Source organism: Giraffa tippelskirchi, chromosome 12 (assembly GCF_054371585.1).
Source record: "Giraffa tippelskirchi isolate mGirTip1 chromosome 12, T2T-mGirTip1v1.2.pri, whole genome shotgun sequence".
NCBI classification, from domain to species: domain Eukaryota; kingdom Metazoa; phylum Chordata; class Mammalia; order Artiodactyla; family Giraffidae; genus Giraffa; species Giraffa tippelskirchi.
In genome coordinates this window covers 22,275,273-22,290,711 of record NC_137286.1, presented here as the reverse complement: position 1 = coordinate 22,290,711, position 15,439 = coordinate 22,275,273, and positions in this window count along the sequence as shown.

Below are 15,439 nucleotides of genomic sequence, written 5' to 3'. Positions count from 1 at the left end.
AATAGCAAGGACACAGAATTCTATCAATTAAATTAGTTTGAGATGAAACAAATATGAATATAATAATGTTTATAATAATGAGGCAATTAGAGCTAATGAAATCAGAGTTAATAAAGACCAAGATCCCTGTTCCATTTCTGCCCTTCTCCTCCTGATTCCTTCAAACTGGGTTGTGTTCTATTCACTGGATTATTTTCAGTCATTGATGCTATGTCTGTGCATGTTGAAGATGTAGGAATGAAAAATATAAACCTTCACAGTCTGTATGTTTCTTGATCTTATACTTTCAGAAGACTCCCCTTGGTCTGCCAAGGTAGTCATCTCTCATGTCTTGTTCCATATACTATCTTCATAGATGATCTTTTCTTGATCCGGAATAGAAATCAGCACTTCTTGGCATAAATGGTGGTCTTATATTGTTCATATACTGGAGCTGACTCTTCAGGTCCAGTGTCTCCCCACTGTGTAATTCAGTTGAATTCTGCTTGTTAGCTGCTCCTTCAGTGTCCTTAAGTTGTTGGCATTCGTTCCATTTAATTTCCTGATTCAAAGAGTCACAAATGGGATGGCAAAGCCAGATCTGTAGATCCTTGGTTAGTAATGTACTCTCCAGCAGAAATTATGTTCATTCTCTCTCAGAAGATGGTTTTGAAGACCCAATTTCAGGTCAGGTTGGTAAATTATTAACATCAATGAAATGATTAGGACCTATATTCTATCTTGCAATTTATATTGAATCTAATAGTCCATGTTGCTGAGCACCGTATAAGACAGTGGGTATGGGTATTAAAGAAGATGAAGTAGTGGTATGTTTCTGATCAGTTTAGAAACTCATCCATTTAACTGTACAAATAATGGATTAAGAAAGCATTTTCTGTAGTACATACCTGTTATAGATATTGTATTGGTAACTGACAGGAAAATTTAATTTTTTAAATTTCTTCTTGATTATCTATTTGGATGTTACTCTGGTTGTTGTACTTCTATTTGTCCTTGATTTAGGCTGGAGTTAGTGTTAGTGAATGATGTTTGCCCGTTAAAGTAGGTGGAACTTTGTCCTGTGAAAATTTCAACCAACTTTCTTATTTGACTACTTTTTTTTTTTAGTTGTGTATATTATGGGTGTTTTTGCTTTTGCTATTACATTAAAAAGACATCGTAACGGGCTGTGAGTTAATGTTTCACTTGCAGAAGGTTACGGATTATGCTCAGCTGGTTTCTCAGGCTGGCGCAGGGTTCATGATTAGAAGAATGAAAACAAACATGAATTGAAAATGTCACTAACCTTTATTGGGCTCTGAGAATCCTGGAGACTGTGTGACAGGAGCCTTTCCTGTTTTCAACAGGATAAAGAAGATTGAAACAAAACAGCACAGATCTTGGCTATTTATATCTTTTAATGAATGCTCTTCATGTTTGGGTTTCTTTGTCTGTCTCCCAGTTTTCAAGGGTTTAACTGTAAAAAGTGCGGATGGTATCACATACTATTATAAATCATGGAGCAGGCATCTGTCTAGGATGGTTTTTCCTCCAAATCATGCCCAATATAAAGGGGATATTTACAGCTGTGCATGTGTAGATAGCCAGTAATTCATTCTCAGTGTTCACCAGCACTGAGTTGGAAAGTATTTTCAGATATACTATAAGTAAAGCCATGTGTTTAAGATGGGGCATGGTGGAGGGATATTTAAGGTGAGATCTAATGTCTAATGTGATGGGCCCACTAGATTTGAATTTGGTTGTGTTATCATTAAAAACCTTTTGTGATCAATAAACAAATATATTCACACTCTAGATCCCAGAACCTCATCAGAATAGAGGAAAGTAAAACTAACACCCTATTTATATAAACTGTAGAGCATCTAGAGATTAAACTGTGGTCCAGTGCTAGTCAGAATAGCACATCTAACCAGTGATAATTTGTTTGAAATTTAAATTTCTATTAAAATCCACTGTCTTTGTTTCCTTACAGTGATTTGGACTTGGTTGTTCCTGACCTATATATGACTAATGTTGTAGCATATTAATCTGAAACATATTAATCTGTTTCTTTCTCCTTTAATTTTTCTCCCTGCTACTGCCTGGTCTGGCACAACTTGTGACAAATCTTGTTGTACTTTTCACTGATTTCATGGGTAGTTTGAAAAAGTGCTCTATGAAGATTACTAGGGAAATCTCAAAACATATTCCTTCATTCTGGACTGTACATGTATGGTGGATGAGGAATTTTAGGCTTTTAACAATACATTTACTTGTTCTTGAATTAAAATTATGTCTATAGGCTTGTGCTTAGTTCAAAATCTTTTGTTGTTGTTTAGTCACCAAGAAATATTTCAATGCAAATCTGACCTATATGGATTGAATGACATTTTTCTTGGGGCAGAGTTTAAATATTTGAGAAATATAAGCTTATGCCTTTTAATTCTCATTTTATCTAATTACATATTATTTTTTGACAGATTTTGTTTTGCATTTTGAAACGTGATCAAAGTAATCTTTTGGCCAGAAAGTGTTTTCATTTAAAAATATGAAACATTTAATATTTTTATTTGAAAATAGCCTTGGTAAAATCATATCTAATTTATATAATATGGTTAAGCAAAACTTATGCCCAAAGGTTGAGCATGTTATTGAGCAAAAATAATCAGCTTTATTTTCAAGCATAAAGTTAGGAAACTTACCTGGTGGAAAGGAAGTTGCTATTAGTGGCATTATTTTTTACTCAAAAGTGACAATTTTATAATTGCAGCAATTTAAGACTTATTCATGCATATAACATCCTTTTATTTCACAACAGTAAGGTGAGCTTTTTAAACTTAAAATCATGTTTCCTATTTGGAAAAATATATGACTTTTTCATGTAAAGCCAATCACTCAGGTTTCAATTTGAAGGATCGTAGGTCGGTAATGGAGCTCCAATTTTAACCTTGATGATTTATGTGATTTTGAAAGTCACATAAACTCTATTTATTCAAAATTCCTTTGTACTGAGTTATTTTTCCCTACAGTCAGAATAGGCTAGGTTATGCTGCAGTGACAAATAACACCTACATCTCAGTAGCTTAAAATACCAAGGTTTAATTCTCATTCACGTATTCATCAAGAATGAGTTGGGAGCTGTGTTGTTTCATTGTTGTTATTGTCTAATGCTAGAACCTGTGTTGATGGAGTAGCTTCTCTCTGGAGCATTGGCCACTGTGAAGGCAGAGAATATGAGGAAAACACACACTAACTCTTAAAGCTTCCATTAACCATTGGCTAAAGCCAATCTAGCTTCAGGCAGCAAAGAAGCAGAATTATACCATTTAACGGAAGAAAAAGAAAGACATTGCTACCTGTTAATAGCCCTAAGACCACCATACACTCTCCTCACCCACTACCCCGCATTTATTTACTTACAGATGTTATTGCATGACAAAGTAATACACTGAAAAAAATCACTAAAAAGAAAAACTACTCGGAGTCCTATTACCCTAACATATTTTTATTTGTTCAGGTTTATTTAAACACCTTGACAATATATATAATCTTTATATAGTTGTATTGATTTTTTTCTGTTTGTATTAGTTGCACAAATTTACCAATGATTTTCTAAATGCTGGTGAGCTCACTAATGAGATTTGTTTTAAATCTTTACATTGTCATGGGTTTCTAACCTGCCTGTTATTATCTTTGTTATGATTTTGACATAGCTTAATATAAAAGAGAAGTTGGGGTTAAGTGTATAAGATAATAGCTTACATGTAGAGTATCTTAAACTATTTTATGGAAGTTTCCATTGTAGTTAAAAGTATTTTTCTTTTAATGTGTATGTGGACTAAGATAGGCCTAGATATTTTTAAAAGGACTGTAATATGGGTCTGTTTTTCTAAAATTTTAGTTAAATTATATTTCATTGTTACATTGTTTTTAATATAAGAACCTTATACTTAGGTGCTTTTATTAGGATGGGAATTACAGAGCTTGATTTACACAGGGATGTGTAAAGCCTGGATTTTGTGATGAGGGTCAGTGAACAAAAGACATGTGAAGAATTTTATTGTGTAATATATCCAATTTAGAGCTTTAATTTTCAAATGATCATGAAAGGGTACATTGGTTATTTTCTTTAGTATTAAGTTTTGTAGTAATATTATGCTAAAACCCTCATTTTGTTATGAATAAGACATTTGTGATAGGTAAAATAAAATTCTTATCTTTTTTTGGGGTCTTATCAGTAGCAATGCCATTTTTTTCTTTTAATCTTCTTCTGGAGAAGTTGTTTCGAGTAACATTAATCATGAGTAGATTTGGATGGTGCAAGCAATATTATATCCCAATATATGGGATATATTTATGTCATGTATGTTTTGTGACAGTTTTTTTTCATTGTCAAGGTTGCCAATGACCTCTGTGTTGCCAGATCCAGTGATCAGTTCTTAGTATTTCCCATTCTTAGTCCTGCAGCATCATTTGACACAGTGTGCCCCCTTTCCTGAAATAGGTTCTTCCCTGGACTTCCAGTGCACCCACAGTGTCTCGGTTTTGTTGTTTCTTTTTTAACCTCTCTCACCAGCTCTGCCTTACCAGTCTTTGCCATATGTATCCTCTGCAGATCTTACTGATTAAAATGTTTGAGTGGGCCTCTTTTCTGTATATCTAAGCTTGCTCGTTAGATGATCTTATCCAGTCTCATGACTTTAAATGTCATCCATATGCATATGACCTAAATTTATAGCCCCATTTATAGCCTTTCCCTTGACATCCAGACTCATGTAGATATTTTACATGATGTTTCTGTTCAGATATTAATAGGCATGTCACATTTAATGTCCAAACAAAGCTTGATTCTTTTTCCTTCTTATCTTGCTTTCTACCCATTGTTCACCACTGCACTAAGTGCAAAACTCTTTGCCAGATTTCGCATGACAAAGGCATTGGGATGGATCATTCTTGACTCTCCTCCTCTTTTGTGTCCTGTATGTAATCCTTTGACAAATCCTGTTGGCAGTTCTTCCTTCAGAGTAAATCCCCAGACTTAGTTCAGTTCAGTCGCTCAGTCGTGTCCGACTCTTTGAGACCCCATGAATCGCAGCACGCCAGGCCTCCCTGTCCATCACCAACCCCCGGAGTTTACCCAAACCCATGTCCATCAAGTCGGTGACGCCATCCAACCATCTCACCCTCTGCCGTCCCCTTCTCCTCCTGCCTTCAATCCTTCCCAGAATCAGGGTCTTTTCCAGTGAGTCAACTCTTCGCATGAGGTGGCCAAAGTGTTGGAGTTTCAGCTTCAACATCAGTCCTTCCAATGAACACCTAGGACTGATCTCCTTTAGGATGGGCTGGTTGGATCTCCTTGCAGTCCAAGGGACTCTCAAGAGTCTTCTCCAACACCACAGTTCAAAAGCGTCAATTCTTCAGCATTCAGCTTTCTTTATAATCCAACTCTCACATCCATACAAGACTACTGGGAAAACCATAGCCTTAACTAGACGGACCTTTGTTGGCAAAGTAATGTCTCTGCTTTTTAATATGCTATCTAGGTTGGTCATAACCTTCCTTCCAAGGAGTAAGCGTCTTTTAATTTCATGGCTGCATTCACCATCAGCAGTGATTTTGGAGCCCAAAAAAATAAAGTCAGCCACTGTTTCCACTGTTTCCCCATCTATTTCCCATGAAGTGATGGGACCAGATGCCATGATCTTAGTTTTCTACATGTTGAGCTTTAAGCCAACTTTTTCACTATCCTCTTTCACTTTCATCAAGAGGCTCTTTAGTTCTTTTTCGCTTTCTGCCATAAGGGTGGTGTCATCTGCATATCTGAGGTTATTGATATTTCTCCTGGCAATCTTGATTCCAGCTTGTGTTTCTTCCCGCCCAGCGTTTTTCATGATGTGCTCTGCATATAAGTTAAATAGGCAGGGTGACAATATATAGCCTTGACGGACTCCTTTCCTATTTGGAACCAGTCTGTTGTGCCATGTCCAGTTCTAACTGTTGCTTCCTGACCTGCATACAGGTTTCTCAAGAAACAGGTCAGATGGTCTGGTATTCCCATCTCTTTCAGAATTTTCCACAGTTTATTGTGATCTACACAGTCAAAGGCTTTGGCATAGTCAATAAAGCAGAAATAGATGTTCTTCTGGAACTCTCTTGCTTTTTCGATGATCCAGCGGATGTTGGCAATTTGATCTCTGGTTCCTCTGCCTTTTCTAAAACCAGCTTGAACATCTGGAAGTTCATGGTGCTCGTATTGCTGAAGCCTGGCTTGGAGAATTTTGAGCATTACTTTACTAGAGTGTGAGATGAGTGCACTTGTGCAGTGGTTTGAACATTCTTTGGCATTGCCTTTCTTTGGGATTGGAATGAAAACTGACCTTTTCCAGTCCTGTGGCCACTGCTGAGTTTTCCAGATTTGCTGCCATATTGAGATGACCATTATTTCTATCCCCAGACTACTTGCGGTCATTGCCTGGGACCCCTGTCTGAGCCGCCACCATTTTTCTCCTGGACGGTTGCAGTGGTCTCTCCATCTCTCCACTGGTCTTACTCTTGCAACTGTAGATACCTCCAGCCTTTTGAAAGTTTGTTTTATGTCACTTGGCTTTTACGAAAGACCTATATTAGTATCTATTTTGGCTAACAGCAAGAAATCCACAGAGGATTTTTGCTTTTACCAAAAAAGACAAAAATTGAAAATAATGTTCAGCGTTTGTTTTGCAGTGAGTTGTTACAGAGGCAGTGCACACCCCAGCAGAGGCATCCCAAGCTCCTTCCTGGGGAACAACACTCAGTATCCAGCCACCATGGCTTTGAACTGTGTCTGTGAGCATCTGCGCTTTATTTTATTTTGTGCACCCATTAGTAAGATGTGTCCTACGGTAATTACTTCTTCACTGTACACCGTTTTGGCTTATGAAAGATTTCATAGAAACAGTCTACTTTCAAATATCTGTGGGATCCTGTGACACTGTTCTTCAATACTGGTTATTCCCTAATGAGGCGGCTTATTTATTCTTTAAAAATCTAAATCTGTTCATGGCAAATCCTCTGATTCTTCCAATCTCACTTAGAGAAATCTTCAGGAATAAATATTTTGATTCTCTTAGCAGAATGTAAACATTGTTTTGTCAGGGAGAGTTTGATCAAACTGTGTGACTCTTTTTTTGCCCTCTATTATTATTATCTATGTTGGGGTATAATCTAGAATTTACAGAGTGAGCCTTTTACTGATAAACAATTTCTTACTCTCCTTTCCTTGGGTCACCCATTTCTCTTAAGTGGCCCAGTCATGTGGTGATGATGATAAATCTGCTAAAACATCACACCCACTTCTCATCTCTTTCCTGATTTTCAACACAGTGCCAAGACTAGAATGGGAGCAAAGAGACATTTTTATCAACTTTGGGGTTCATGATGTCAAGTGAAGGAGTGGATTAATACACTTGTCTTTCTCTGCCAGTGAGTTTTTAAACTTTTATTATTGTTTTCTATTAGGTCCTTCCTTTTGAGTCTGCACTATTTTGATTAAGACAGATTTGTGTCATGTCCCATAATTTATTTGCTTTTTTAATCCTGTTTACTGAGAGTCTGGATCATGATCTTTCATGTCACTTACCTTCTGAGGACTGTATACATCTAAGAGACAAGGTAGCAATGTCTGAACTATGGCCACTGAAAAATGAACTTCTTAATGTTATTTCCTGGGTTGTCATTTAAGGCCATTCTCTGCAGCCTATTTTCTGGAATTTGATTGCAGTTTAAGAGTCACGAATAGTTGAACATCTATCCTATAGATAAAATTGTTCTTTCAGAGCATGCAGGTTGACAAATCAGTTAATCACCAAGCCATGCATGCTACCTTAATAGTGCGGGCAGAGAATTGAGTTTCTTTGATTCCTCCTCTCAGGGATTTTCCCAACATAACTTAGTTAGTTACGTAATTGTTGTTGTTTGGTTACTCAGTCGTGTCTGCACAGTATATTAAACTTTGTATGAGAGGTAGAGACTACACTTTTTCTGATAGCTAACAGAGTGGCTTCAGAGCAAATAGAATGATATTTTCCCAAGCTTGTGCTCACATTTCATCGATATTTTCCTAAATTTGTGCTCACATTTCAGCTATTTGATAGGAGTAATGTCTCCTGACTCAAGCGTTCCAGAGAGAAGCCCCTTTTCTTTATACGGTGTAAGCTAGATTTCCTAAATCACAAAAAGTGCTGACCGAGATTTTCTTTGAGCTCTTCCAACCTTGGGGATGAACTTTAGTGATTTGGGAGCAAAGTGTGACAGCATTTGCAGAAGGAAAGGCCAAACTGGCTGCCCTTAAACTAGCTTCTCAGTGTCCCAATGTCCCCATCTGACTCATGAGCTGCCTGCTGCTGTTGCAAAGCTTTCAGCCTCTTTAAATGGTACTAATCATTTGGATGTTGCTTGACCCCTTTAGGTCTTGGAAAAAAGAAATGATTTTATTGGTGGTGAGGGTGGCTAGATATACACTACTGGAAAATGATGTTTTTCTATTTTCTTAGTCTAGGCAGGCCATTAATGAGCAAGCTTTCCCGTATACTTTCCCCCAAATTTTACCTTCTGGGACCATGTCTGGCTCCAACTAAGTAGTTTGTGTTATGCCTGATATTCTGGGCAAAGGGAAAAAATATTCCACAAGGAATCCAAATATAGGACACAGTTGTTTAGATTAGCCCTAGGAGTGTACCGTCACTCTAAACTTAGACATATCTTCCAGTGATATGGTGCTTTGGTTTGTAATCTTGTGATGTGTGCAAAATTTTATGCCTTTCTTGGCCTTGTTGCCTAGGCCAATACATGCAAGGTTAAGTCCGGTTTATTGTGTTTCCGTTATTTTTTATCTGTGATAATTGACTCACAGTTTTACTTTGAATATTATGAAGACTTTCCTTTCCTATGCGTCCTTAAAAAGACGTGGCTAAACTTCAGAAATGACGTAGAATGATTCTATTATTGTCATTAAAGTGGTAAGCCCTGATCTGTAAGCCTAGTAAAGACGCCTTAGAATGGACTGCTTTCCCCTTTGGTACTAGCTGTAATTTGAACTTCAAAGGAGAGGGACCCTTTCCTTTTGTGGCTTGTAAGAATGCAAGGGCCACTGGGGCACTCCACTGGTAGGGTTACCCCAAGCTCCAAGTTGATTTCCTGTGCTACTCAGTCTACAGTTCAATACAGATAACTGGAATCACACAACTGTTTTGAAAGAATGAACTGGTAAGAGAACTGATGGAATACCTCTTTTAACTCTCAAGAGCATTCATTACATAACTCCAAGTTTAGGAAGACTTGGATTCAACCTCTGGACTCTAGTAACAGGAAGTGAAACTTGGGATCAATCAATCTAAAATAAAAAGTTAAAGATATTGGCCTTAAATCCTGTTTTTTAGAATATTCTTTGGATAGATTTGATCCATTTTAGTTTTTCTTCTTTTATTTTTGGTTTTTAAAGCATCATGATTTTCTTTCAATATTTTCTTTATATTTACCTTTCCTTATTTCTACCTTTAATGATTTATGCTTTTACATTTTAATATCTGTAACATTTTAATAGCAGTCTTTATCTTTCTACATTTCTTAGCTTCTTCTTTTCTATTCTTGATATTTTAAAATATTCTCTAATTTTAAATTAGCCCAAACCTTTATTCTTTTTATTCTCTCTCTTCCTCTCTCTCTCCTCCCTGCCACCCCAACCCCCCCCCCCGCACCCAGCAATGCATTACCTCCACCACTCTCTTTTTAAGAGGTTTCAAAAAATTATATAGGCTTAAAGTACTGGGTTTCCCTGTACTTTCAGCTGGTAAAGAATCTGCCTGCAATGCGGGAGACCTAGGTTCGATCCCTGGGTTGGGAAGATACTCTGGAGAAGGGAATGCTTCCCCACTCCAGTATTCTGATCTGGAGAATTCCATGGACTGTGTAATCCATTGGGTCACAGAGAGTCTGACACAACTGAGCAACTTTAACTTTCAAAGTACTGGTGGCTCAGACAGTAAAGAATTTGCCTGCAATGCAGAGACCTGGGTTTGATCCCTGGGTCAGGAAGATCCCCTGGAGAAGGGAATGGCAACCCACTCCAGTATTCTTGCCTGGGAAATCCCATGAACAGAGAAACCTGGCTGTCTACAGTCCAAGGAGTCACAAAGAGTTGGACATGACTGAGCAACTAACACTTTCACTTTTCACTTCCTAAAAACCCTGCCAATCTTGTTGAGCAAATAGTACATTTGATTTGCTAAACTTTGTAATTTCTTACACAAATGGTCTTTCTACATTTTCTAAAATATGCAGCCCTGCTCCACCGCCTTTGCAGTGTATGTCAGTGTACAGTAGTGGGTTGGTGTGTCTTGGTCTCATATCTGACCTGATACTAACTTTTGTGAAACCCACTTTGGGATAGTATTGCTATTATGACGATTGATCGGAGAAGGCAATGGCAACCCACTCTAGTACTCTTGCCTGGAAAATCCCATGCGCGGAGGAGCCTGGTAGGCTGCAGTCCATGTGGTCGCAAAGAGTCAGACACGAATGAGTAATTTCACTTTGACTTTTCACTTTCATGCATTGGAGAAGGAAATGGCAACCCACTCCAGTGTTCTTGCCTGGAGAATCCCAGGGACAGCGGAGCCTGGTGGGCTGCCGTCTATGGGGTCGCACAGTCGGACATGACTGAAGCAACTTAGAAGCAGCAGCATGACTATTGTTAGTCCTTAATTATTTTAATAATAGAAGTATAGAAATTATGAAATTATTATTATTGCGCTTAGAAGTAAGTGTTTGTGCTCATATGTTTATACCTAATACTTTCTTTAAGCCATTCTAGAAAACCTGCCTTAGGAGACTCTGAAAATTATTCTCTTGCATTTTTCACAGTTTGCTTCTTTCTGACTTCTTGCTATTTTCCATCCTGAAGAAGTGGCTCTATGCTCTTCCAGACCTCTTTTGAAGCAAGGGTAACTTGTCTGTTTTCAAAATTTTCTTTAAAGTCATGGAAGACAAATAGTGTCTAAACTTTCCATAAAATAAGTGGGAATAAAACATATGTAAAAAAAAATGAGATTTGCCTTGAATCTGTCTCCACAGGGGGGCAAATTGGGTTCTTAAAAAGTTGCTGAAGATCTATTTATCATGGGAGACTTTAAATAAAATTTTAAATCAGTGTCTTACAAAAAAACTGAATATCATGCATATGCACATGTGTATAAGGGTTTGCTCTGTTTATGGGTTTGATCTATTTATAGGGCTTAGTTTACTAAGAGTGGTTGAGTTTCTCAGGGACAGAGTCATATTAACCAAACTCTTAATCTGCACTAAAGAATATAAAGGATGGCACACTGTCTCTGTAGAACAATCTCAAATGGTTTAGAGTCAGAAGGTGACTTGATGAATTCGGACCCCGGTCAAGGGGACTTAATTATAAACTTGTATGTTTAAGGCAGAAGGATGTTAGCCTATGAGAGCCTGAGGAAGCTATGGCTGTAATAATGACATTCTTGTCCTAGGACTGGTCCGGTCCCTAAGTGAGGCCATACTTTTCCTCCTGTGAAGGACGTGGGGCACTGAGTGAGAAGTCGCACTATTTTTAAATCATAAGGGGAAGTTCAGTGCTGCAGAAGCAGTCACTGAAGTCTATGCCTGGGCAAGTGGGCCTCTCAAGTCTTCCCCCATTATCATCTGAATAAAACCAGGAGGATAGGAAAAAAAATTCATTTTCCTAAATTCCAAACCAACCAATCTTTCTCTAACAAGTTCTTTCTTTAAGGATGTTATACCATTGCTTATCTTAAAGTCAAGTTCTAATTTTTTCCTAATTCTGGTCCAGGAAATGTTTTGTCTCAATGAAATATATTAGGTATATCTGATTCTTAGGTACTGATTTTTAGCTAATTTTCAAGAATCTTGATTATCACTTTGGTATAGCCTACAATCACCAATCATTAACTCAATGCACATGAATTTGAGCAAACTCTGCGAGATCGTGGAGAACAGAGGAACCTGGTGTGCTACAGTTCGTGGCGTCACAAAGAGTTGGACACAACTTAGTAAATGAACAACGACAGCTTACTATGTAAGGAGATTATTACATGATGCTTTGCAATAATATATAAAGCAACATTATTTTATTTGATCCAAAATGCTAGATGGAAAATTATGTAAAAACTCACACACACACACACACACACACACACACACACACACACACATATATATATATATATATATAAATTTCTTTGCCTATTGAGAAAAGTGCTTTTAGACTTCCTTGATTTGAGGTGTTTTACAGTCTGTCTTTGACATGTTTAGGTGAGAAAAAAGACCCCAGAAACCACTTGTTGTTGAGAGCATTAACAGGTAAATATACACTGGACAAATATTTAAATAAGACTTGATGTGTAAGATGTAGCACTCTGCAGTATGATAAAGGCTCTAGCACATGATGACACCATTTAATGACCCCTGCTGATTATTTTACCACTTAAAATAGCAAGGTATTTCCCAAATAATGAGTGGATGCTTTCTAATTATATAATGATATAAAGCACCATTTGAATTTTAGAAGTTGATGGTAAAAGGATTTAAGGTTATAAAAATAGTATCAAAAAGTCATTGAGTGTTCACTCATTGAAATGTGTGGTCACTCTAAGCACTTTTGTATAAAAGATTTTTTAAATAATTATATTTATGAAATTTAAGAACTACCAGATCACACACTTTAATCAAACTTTTAATTTGGGGGTATGTTCATATCACTTCTCCTTTTGGGCATTTCTTGTAATTAAAACTAAACACTTATGTTCTTCATCATTAATAGTCTGTCTATAGAGCGGGCTTCCCTGGTGGCTCAGACGGTAAAGAATCTTGCCCACAATGCTGGAGACCTGGGTTCCATCCCTGGGTTGGGAAGATCCCCTGGAGAAGGTAACAGCAATGCATTCTAGTATGCTTAGCTGGAGAATTTCATGGACAGAGGAGCTTGGCAGGCAGTGGATTGATGAGAGCAGTGGTTTGAGCCTTTCAAAAGAAGGTCTCAGTGCGCCCAAGGTTTGGAAACCTTCTTGCTTGTATTGTGTTCATTGTTGAGCACCAAATACATGCCACTACTTGTCGTTAGCACCTAGCTTGAAAAGCATTGGTTATTTCCTTGGTCCCTGAACTTTGGTTGTTGCTTTGGGGGTGTGATCTATGACCTCAAAATTAGGGGTTACATCTGTTTGGCTTGTGCCATGAGCTTGCACACCTGTGTAGCTCTCCTCACTAGCAGTTCCTGCTGACCATTTCCTATTCTTTCCTGTAAGTGATGGATGGTTATATCATAAACATTTTCTGAATTATCACTAAATAACATTGATAAACATTATGACTGAATAATGATGATAAAGTCATGGAGCCAATCCCAGGTCTCTTTTTAAAAAGGGCAGCCCAGAAAGGAATTTCAAATTGATAGACATCTGTCTCAAAACTGGGTGCATGTCCTTAGAGACCTGAAAATCCTGCTAAAGCCTGGTATTTGCTCCTCTTTCCAAAAAAAGATCTTCCTTGTGATGAGATCTCTTAGAATTCACTCTCTTAACAATTCTCATTTATAATGTAAAGCAGTGTTAATGATCTTTTTCTTTTTTTTTTTTTGGAGGATTTTAGAGAAATGTAATTTCTTATTTTAATTTCATTTAATTTTTTTTTTAGTTTATTTTCTATTTTTTTACTTTACAATATTGCATTTGTTTTGCCATACATTGACATGAATCCACCATGGGTATACATGTTTTCCCCTTCCAGAACCTCCCTTCCACCTCCCTCCCCATCCCATCCCTCCGGGTCATCCCGGTGCACCAGCCCCGGGCACCCTGTATCATGTGTTGAAACTGGACTGGCAATTTCATTTCACATATGATAATTTACATGCTTCAATGCCATTCTCCCATATCATCCCGCCCTTGCCTTCTCCCATAGAGTCCATAATACTGTTCTATTGATCTGTGTCTCTTTTGAATCTCGCATACAGGGTTATCTTTACCGATTGACTAAATACCATATATATGTGTTAGTATACTGTATTGGTGTTTTTCTTTCTGGCTTACTTCACTCTGTATAATAGGCTCCAGTTTCATCCACCTCATTAGAACTGATTCGAATGTATTCTTTTTAATGGCTGAGTAATATTCCATTGTGTATATGTACCACACCTTCCTTATCCATTCATCTGCTGATGGGCATCTAGGCTGCTTCCATGTCCTGGCTATTATAAACAGTGCTGTGATGAACATCGGGGTACACGTGTCTCTTTCAATTCTGGTTTCCTCAGTGTGTATGCCCAGCAGTGGGACTGCTGGGTCATATGGCAGTTCTATTTCCAGTTTTTTGAGGAATCTCCACACTGTTCTCCATAGTGGTTGTACTAGTTGATCTTTTTCTTTTTCATGCTCTATGTTTTATCCCTAGTACTAATTTATCTCGCAGCTGAAAGTGCATATCTTTTGCTTGCCTTTGTCTAACCCCCCCAAAGCCCACCCCCCTCACCCACTGGCCACAAATGTGATCTACAACACTGCCTTAGCTCCTGGTACACAATATAGTGATTTGATACTTACATACATTTTTAAATGATCACCATGATAAGTCTAGTTGTCTCAGATGAATATTTTTTTAAAAAATCTTATTTCTTATCATATCTACTCAGGCTTCAAAATGGTAGTTTTTTTTTTTTTAACTTTAAACTTTTCATTTTGTATTGGGGTATAGCTGATTAACAATGTTGTGGTAGTTTCAGGTGAACAGCAAAGGGACTCAGCCATCCATATACATGTATCCGTTCTCCCCCAAACAGTTCTCCCATCCAGGCTGGCGCATAACGTTAAGTAGAGTTCCATGTGCTAACAGTGATGATTGTTTTTAAACAGATGTATGCTGGGTCAGAGAAGCATTCATTTCTTAATACTTTCTCCTGTGGTTGGCATTTAAAATGCTTTTACTTTTGTAGAAAGTATTGCAAGGAGTGTATTTATGCTTATGGGTTTTTTCTTTTGTTGAAATAAACAAGATAATATAGGTAAATTATCAGGCATACATAGTCTTCCTAGAAGAAATTTCTAGGGCATTTATTATTACAATGAAGGAACAATTTACTGGCTCTTTATTTGTGGGGTCATAATGCTTTCCAAAAGGTGTATACAACAGCTTTAGCCACATTTAAGAATATTTTGCCAATCTAAGCTGCGTCAACACCTTGAGTTGTTATGAATACCAGCAAGAATGTGCTTGCTCCTTTATATGTATTTACTTTCTATAAATTGTCTGTTTATACCTTTGACCTTGATATTTTTCTTGAAAATAGCAATGCTGCTGTCACTTATATTAGCTTTCTTTTTTATTAAACAAGATAAAACAATTTTTCATATTTGAGTGTCAGTTTTACCTTTGCAACTTCTGTCTCCAT